Raw genomic sequence first — 7,620 nt, 5'->3', positions numbered from 1 at the left:
TATAACCCAAAGCAGAAAGAAAATGTTGTTTAGATGAATCTTTAAAACCCAGTCTATCAGGAGCTGGGACGGTGGCTGTTGTAGAGTGCCTGCCTTGCATGCATGAGGCCCTAGGTTTGATTCCTCAGCATCACATAAGTAGAAAAAGACGGAAGTGTTTCTGTGGCTCAAGTGGTGGCACTAGCCTTGAGCTGAGGTACAGCAACCAGGCCCCATAGTTCAACCCCATGGCCAACAAAATCAAAGTAAAAAACAAAACAAAACCCAGTCTCTCACTTTTGTGACCTCAACTCTGTAATATCACTGCTTCAGCCTAGGGCTAAGATTTTAAGTGTGGACATTTATCATCCCTCCTGATTCTGACTGTACTTGATAATTTTTAATCAATATTTTGTTCTTAATTTTGCTTTTTGTAAATTCACATGCAACTATAAAAAATGGTTTGGCCATCCCAGTAACCTTCTCAAAGTACCTCCTGATGATGAATAACAAAAGCTTTTACTATATTACAAGGGAAACAATACTACAAATAAAGAAACACAATAACTAAATATTAATGATTAATAAAATAAAATACCAAAGAATTACCAGTGTTTTCAGTATTTGAAGTGTACTTACATATTTGATTTTACTATTCTCACATTCCTGTACATTTAACACTGAATAAGATTATGATGTTCAGCAAGAGTTTTATAGGCTATGTGTAGTTTTTAAAGTTACCCACTAAGTTTGCTTTTTATGACTCATCTCATCATTTGTATATGTATATGTATATGGTTTATATCATCATTTGTTCCTCACTAATATATAAAGTAAGGAAGCCCTAAAGTTTTAAGAGAAACTGTGCAGTTAACAAAGTCTTAACTCTTCACACTGCTTCTTTACACTAAGACTTTGCAACATCTCATTAGTAATGTTTTTATAAACTCTGAAATGTACTATTTAGTAGCATATGTCTGCTACCATAAATCTTAAATATTTATAGAAAAGTTGTATGACCTGAAAAACAGTCCTAATTTTGGCCTACATAAGCAAATTCCCAAAATTAAATATATTTAAAACATTACAACTTTTAAAAAACCTTAACACTTGCCGCCGTGTTCATTATGACAGGTGCCTTATACAGAATAATTGAATTCGTCCTCCTACACATCTCTTTTTTATTTTTATTTTTTGTGAACATACTGTACAGAGGGGTTACATTTACATGGGCAAGATAATGAGTAAGTACATTTCTTATGAAGCATTGCAGCCTCCTCCTTTGTTTACCCTTCACATCCCTTCCCAGCCTTCTTCCGCCCCCCCAACCAATTCTACCCCTCTCCCCCGATCCTACACATCTCTTGAACAACAATATCTGGGATTATTTTGTTTTTGACATGTCAATCTTGGCTATTCTTAAATGTGTGCTTATGTAAGAAGTACATGGTTTTAAAATTTCACGAGAATTCTTCAAAACTTACTTTTCTTTGAATTGTCTAGTTCAAGAAAATCAATTACACTTTATATATAAAAAATGCTCTGTGCTCAATTCAGCAGCACATACACTAACATTGGAGCAGTACAGAGTAGATTAACATGGCCCCTGTGCGAGGTTGATATGCAAATTCTTGAATCATTCCATATTTTTACAACTAAAGATGCTGGAAAGGATGTGGCCACAAGGGAACCTTACTAGATTCTTGGTGGGAGTGTTAACTTGTTCAACCACTTTGGAAAGCAGTATGGAGGCTCATCAAAAGACTCCATATAAAGCTCCCCTATGACCCAGCAATCACACTTTTGGGGATTTACCCAAATGATCACAAAGAAGACCATACTAAAACTCCCAGAACAACTATGTTTACTGCAGCATTATTTACAATAGCTAAGATATGGAGCCCACCCTGATGGCCCACAGAAGATGAATGGATCATGAAAATGTGGTATATATACACAATGAAATTCTATGCCTCCATGAGAAAGAATGACATCGCCCAATTTGTTAAGAATTGGAAAGACTTGGAAAAAAAATTATTAAGTGAAGTAAGCCAAGTCAAAAGAAACGTAGGTCCAATGGTTTCCCTTATTTTCAACAGCTAATATATGTCTGGGATAAGCGGAATAGATCAGAAGCTATGTGCATATCAGATAAGATGATATTACAGGAAATGAACCAGACAAGTGGTTTTTTTGTTTCTTGCTATTGTTTCTAAGATACTTATAATGTGTGATGTGATTTCTTTTGTTCCTTTATATGTTCCTTCCCTACGCTCTAACCCCTGTTTTCACTGTACTTGAAGTTGGTGCGCCTACATCCTGTGTATATGTTTCTCTAATTTGGGGAGGGAAAAGGGAAATACAAAATTCTTAAATATGGATACAGGTTGAGATGCACAAAACACTATGTTGAAAAATGAACTTTACACTTTAGGCAGGGGAAGGGGGAGGGGAGTGTATTTCTGGAGGTGGGAGGGAAAGGATGGTGGAAGAAAAAGAAAGGTAGAGGTAACAATGCTTGTTAAGAAATGTACTCATTATTTGCTCATATAAATATGACACCTCTGTACAATTATTTTTACAGGTGGACCCATTGGCAACAATGAGAAGTACAAGTCGTTATGTTGAAAACGAACTTCACAACTTTGGTGGGGGGAGCGGGGAGGATTGGGTGGGAGGGCTACGAGGATGGGAAGGGATGGGAAGGGGAAACAAAGGAGGAGGCTACAATGCTTGATAAGAAATGTACTCATTATCTTGCCCATGTAATTGTAACCCGTCTGTACAGTATTTTCACAGTAAAAAAAAAAGTATAAAAATGTTCTGATATAGAAGAGTTTATTTCCTCTATTTTACCCAGATAATATCGTTAACAAAGAAATTAATGCAGAACACTGATATGCTGATTTGAAGGTATTTTGAATAAATGTGTGGGTGTGGGTGTGTGTACACACACGCATGCACACATGCACACATGTACATGCTTGTGCATTGGCATGCTCTGAGTTTGAAATCAGGGCTTCAAGGTCTTGCTAGGCCTTTCCTCTCTAGATTGATGAGCTAATATATGAGCTACATCTCCATTCCTGGCTCTTTGCTAGTTCATTATAATTTCTGAAAAATAATCTCATGAATTTATTCTGCCCTGAGTGGCTTCCAACAGTTTTCCATAGATCTCAGGCTCCTGAGTAGATATCCCGAATAGATATGATTAAAGGTGCTACCAGCCAGGACAAGGCTTTCAGAATAATTTTAAAAGTAGAAGAAAGTTTACTTGATGGGGGCCTGTTTTATCATCTCCTACTTTTAAATCATTTTGGAGTGATTATATGTGAATTCACTTCGTTTTTGGATTCTTAAAAGATAGTAAGTTTTGGTATTTAAAATTTTTAGTACTTTTTAAAAAAGGATACAGGAGCTATGGGACAAAAGAAATTTGACTATCTTTGGACCTCAATTTATAAGCTCAGCTCTGTGCATGATAACCCAATGTCACCAACACAGTCTGTGTTGGAGACAAAATGTAACAGAAGACAATCAACATGGGCAATATTTGGTATGTTATAATTTATAGGACAATATGAATATTGAAATGAGAGTGTAAGAGAATGGAGAGATTTTTACCTACATTTTTTGTATTGCTAAAAGGCTTTTGGAGACCGTGACTCATTTCCTTCCTCACTATGTGTCTTTGGGCCATGCACTTCGTCCCTTAAATTACAATTTTTCCCAACGCTAAAATGGTAATAACATTAGCATTATAGCAATTGTTATCTTAAGAATTGAGAGAAATAAAACATGCAAAATACTTAACATAAAATTCTGTGAATGAGCTTTGAGTTTAGCCAAAAATTTTTAATACTAAATAGTATGCAATAATATTACAGAAAACATTACAGGTAGTGAGCAACCAGAAGGAATGTGATCTATTGACCATGCTCTGCTTCCAAGGAAGCCATGTGTACAACGTCTCATGCTTTAAAACATACTGGTTATCTTATGTCTTGGTAGTGTAAAAGTATCAAGGACAGAATAATGAAGGAATGTTGTAGACTGAGGTAATGTCCTTATGATAATGTGCAAAACTGATAAAACGTAAAAGTACCTGAGCAGTATATTGTGTTTTATATCATTTAAGTTCCATTCAAAGATAGGGAATACTTAGAAAAATGAATTCTCTTTTTGATATCCTATCATAGGTCCTTAGCAGGATGAACTCTTTCTTCATTCTTGTTGAGGCATTATCAGATGAGAAGAACTGTATTTTTTGTTTGCTTCCTTCAATTTATTCTTCAATTTGAAATCTGAACTACTTGACACTGAAAGAAACCAAGGGAAATTAGACACGCAGGCTTTGGAAAAAACAATTAACATAAAATAAATAAAATACATATAGCTTTATGAAAGGTCTAACTAAATTGAATTATATCTAAAGATTAAACAGAAAATGATATAAGCAATATCATGTTATTGAAAATTGGAAAATGTAAAGAGTTGCTTAAATTTTCCTTTCTCCTCCCTTGAATTAATTATTGATTTTGTATAAAGAGATTAAAGATGAGATTAACAAGAAATAATTAAAATTCAAAAGAGTTCAGGGAAGATGGTAGGGGAGAAGGTGGAGTCTAAACAAGCTCTCTCATAGAAAGCAGTTTAAGTATTCCAGTGAACAGTCCTAAGTAAAAGAATCACACCAAGGGTGCCATCACCAGAGAGTTTGGCCAGAGAGGGAAAATCCAGGCAAGGGGACAGGTCCGTGCACTTGCCAGCAGGCTCCGCTGTGGTTGTGGCGGTGGCTGTGGCAGCTGTAGGCCATCAAAAATGAAACACAGAGAGTCTGGGACCAAAGCCCCAGATCAGCGGGCTAGGGGATTCTACACAACACCAGCAAGAACTGACAAGGAACAGACATCTTCATCCTGCAAATCGCAGACCAGCGATGACCCAGGAACCAAGACTCTGGCATGAGTAGAAGCCTGACATCCTCACTCCTTCTAAGGGAGCAGAGGAGGAAAGGCAACACTTCCCCTCCCCACTACTGGAGATCTCCATCTTTTATAGTGATAAAGGCCTGGCTGAGCAGCTAGCTCCAACTCAGGCCTTGGAAGAAAACAAGAGTCATTTAGCAGATCACAGGAACCCGACCTCACCTGCCAGGCTCAGCTCCACCCAGGGAAAAGTCATCCCGCCCAAGCAGAGAAAGTTCTGTCCTCCTCAAGTGTTGATTTCTTCACAGGCTAAACAGAGCCAGAGGCTGCCCCTCCCTACAACAGTCTTGACAATCAACTGAAATTCAGTAAACATAAACCCTGAGTATATCTCCAGGATAGGCTCTGTAAGTGTCTCAGAAGCTAGCCCCTCAGGGAAACTCTACTGCTTGCTGAAAGGCCTCCACTCTACCCAGAACCAAGCCTCACCAAAGCATCTCCAAACTAGAGGAAAAATCCATCTCCCTCTTTTGTGAGACTCAAAGCAGATCTCCCTCCCATTGAACTAGCCTGGGAGGAGGATCACAAAATTCTGGGTAAAGCAGAACATTTTTCTGCCTGCTCAAACAAACTAACTTAAGAAACCAATCAAGCCACAAGAAAATCAAACACCACAAGCAGACCAGAGACTCCAACAAGAGACTGGTTACAGACACAAGGGAGATACAGGATCTTTCCACACCCTCCAAAAAATCAAAGAACTCATTTTTTGTACCTTTTAAAATTTGTTTAAATTTTTTGTTTTCATTTTTAATTTTAAAAAATTGTTTGCTGTTAACCTTTTTTTCTTCCTGTTATAATTTTTATTTTGGGGGAATATCTGTGCGCGCGTGTGTGTTTGTGTGTGTGTGTGTGTGTGTGTGTGTGTGTGTGTGTGTGTGTGTGTGTGTGTTTTAGCTCTACTTAACTTTTTCTTTTCACTTTTTTTCTTCTTTCGTTCTTTTTTGCGTGACTTAATTGCATTTCTGCTCATCCTCAGATATACCAATAGTTGATTATTAGACCTTATCCCCCATTGTGTACACAATCCAGAAATTTATTACTCAATTCAAATCATCTTTGACAAGTTTCTTAATAGCAGTACTGCCTCTTTATACCTGTATAATATTTTCAACTCTTTTTTACTTTTTCGCATCTCCTTTCTATCCCACGCCTTCTCTCATCCTATCCCTGTTCTTCTGTGAATATTACGTTCTTAAATTTGCATAAATTTTAAGTGTTTCAATTAATAGTTTTTAATATTTATTTTTCTATTCTTTCTTGTCTCTTTTTTCTTTTTCTTATTTTTTCTTCTTTTTTTCTTTCTCTACTATCATTCTAACCAAACTATTTCCTTTATTGAGATTAGGACTTAGATAATTTAACTCTCCTTTTACCTTTCCACATCCCTCTATATCTATTTTTACCCACATTTCTCACTAAACCTTATAATTTCTGGTATGTCAAATTATTCTTTGCTGTTCATAGCACATTAGTACATAGATGTTTGATATTGAATAAAAGATCTGTTGAACTAGATTGTATCTGCAGATTTTTGATTGTGCAACTACAGACTTTGGATGACGCTTGTCTTAAGATAGTGTTCTAGCACAAAACTGGTGTTACTTTCATTCCAATTGGCAGAACAAGCAGAAAAACACAAGAAAAATGGCAAGTCCGGGTATCTCAACTCCCACTCATAATAATCAGGGGACAGAACAGATAATAATAATCCAGGGGAGAGCTCCCCAAAAGCTATACAAACACTAATGGTAAACATGGTAAATGAAAAAATTGAAAACCTGCAAAGGACTCAGTGTGAGCATGATAGGGAGAGAGAGGAGCAAACCAAAGGTCAATACAGGAATATCATGAGCTTGAGACAATTACTCAAAGATTGACACAGGAATTGTTTGAGCAGATTGAAAACACTCAAAGAGAAATACAGGGATGGCAAGAGCAGGCTGAGTCCAGTCAAAGAGATAGACATGAATTGCGTGAGCTGGCTGAGAATAGACAAAGAGAAAGTCAGGAAATGCATAAACGTGAGGAAGCTAATCAAAGAGTAATACAGTAATTGAGAGAGCGGGATGAGATAAACAAAGATCTTTAGAGGCATTTATGGAATCCATAAAGAGAGAGCTGAAAGAAATCAGGAAGACCACAAAGGGAATGCTGAATGGAACCCAACAGAAGGAATGGGAGTCCAAGGAAACCATAACCAATCAACTAAGTGATTTGAGAATAAACACTGAACACCAAATTAAGGAAGCAAAGAAGTTCATAGAAGATCTGTAACAAAGCTCCAACAAAGAGTTTGAAGCAATCAAACCGACCAATTAGAAAGAAAAGAAATATTAACAAAGTAGAAAGGCTTGACAGTAGGTTAGACCATGCAGAAGATCAAATCTTGGGGATTGAAGACAGCTTAGATATTATAGAGAAAGAACGTACAAACATCAAGACAAATCCAAGAAATATGACAGATCTATTCAACATTTAGAAGACACCATCAGAAGGACTAATCTGAGGATAATGAGTGTAATGGGGCACTTAGAGAGAGAAGTCAATGGTCTAGGAAATGTGTTTAACAGGATCCTAGCAGAGAACTTCCCAAACATGCAAAAAGATAGGCCTATTCAGATACAAGAAGCTTTTGGAACTCCAACTATAC

General features: G+C 36.9%; 1 non-coding gene across 1 annotated transcript; it reads left to right on the top strand.

The window, feature by feature from the left end:
- Positions 1-1,523: 1,523 nt before the first annotated feature.
- LOC138837166 (U6 spliceosomal RNA) lies at positions 1,524-1,630 on the top strand. The gene has a single exon (XR_011375209.1). It is a non-coding gene; the product is annotated as a U6 spliceosomal RNA (small nuclear RNA).
- The last annotated feature ends 5,990 nt before the right edge of the window (positions 1,631-7,620 follow it).

This window comes from Dipodomys merriami, unplaced genomic scaffold, assembly GCF_024711535.1.
Source record: "Dipodomys merriami isolate MVZ:Mamm:240054 unplaced genomic scaffold, mDipMer1.0.p SCAF_264, whole genome shotgun sequence".
NCBI lineage: Eukaryota > Metazoa > Chordata > Mammalia > Rodentia > Heteromyidae > Dipodomys > Dipodomys merriami.
Note: the sequence above shows the minus strand (reverse complement) of the source record. Positions and strands in the feature narration are given on the sequence as shown.